Source organism: Arachis ipaensis, chromosome B03 (genome assembly GCF_000816755.2).
Source record: "Arachis ipaensis cultivar K30076 chromosome B03, Araip1.1, whole genome shotgun sequence".
NCBI classification, from domain to species: domain Eukaryota; kingdom Viridiplantae; phylum Streptophyta; class Magnoliopsida; order Fabales; family Fabaceae; genus Arachis; species Arachis ipaensis.
This window is the reverse complement of record NC_029787.2, coordinates 110270434-110271028: the sequence shown is the minus strand read 5'-3', so window position 1 is coordinate 110271028 and position 595 is coordinate 110270434.

The following is a 595-nucleotide window of genomic DNA, read 5'->3' as shown; positions in this document are numbered from 1 at the left end:
TTTTGTGAAGGAGGAATTTTTTTGTTACAAACTTACAATTTAGAAACGTTTGAAAGGACGTCAAATTCCGCGGTAACTGTAACGGTAAGACAAAAATTAAACTGTCTGACTTGGCGGTTGATGACATGTAGCAAGTAAGAATGGAAAAATTGAAGATATATGAATATTCAATAGTAATGAAGGAAAGGATTGTTGTAAAATAAATAAATAAATAAAGAAGAAGTAATAAATATAAAATAAAAAAATATAATTAAATAATAATATTCACCACATTTACTATTTTAATATAATAGAGATGATAAATATATTTACTAATATTATATATATTGTAACTTAAGAATTTATAGAGAGAAATAGAAAGGAAAGAGAATTTTATATGTTATTGTAGTATTTATTATCAGAGGTTTAAACCTCTATTTATATATGTACGAAGCTTTGAATTTTCAAATTTCATTAATCACACAGTAAACATTCTTTCATTGAGAAACTGAGTCGTCCAAATATTAATGGGCATCCAACTTAGCTTTCAATCTTATCACAACACTCCTGTTTTGATGACCATTTAGAATTATACCTTGTTAAAACCTTACTAAAA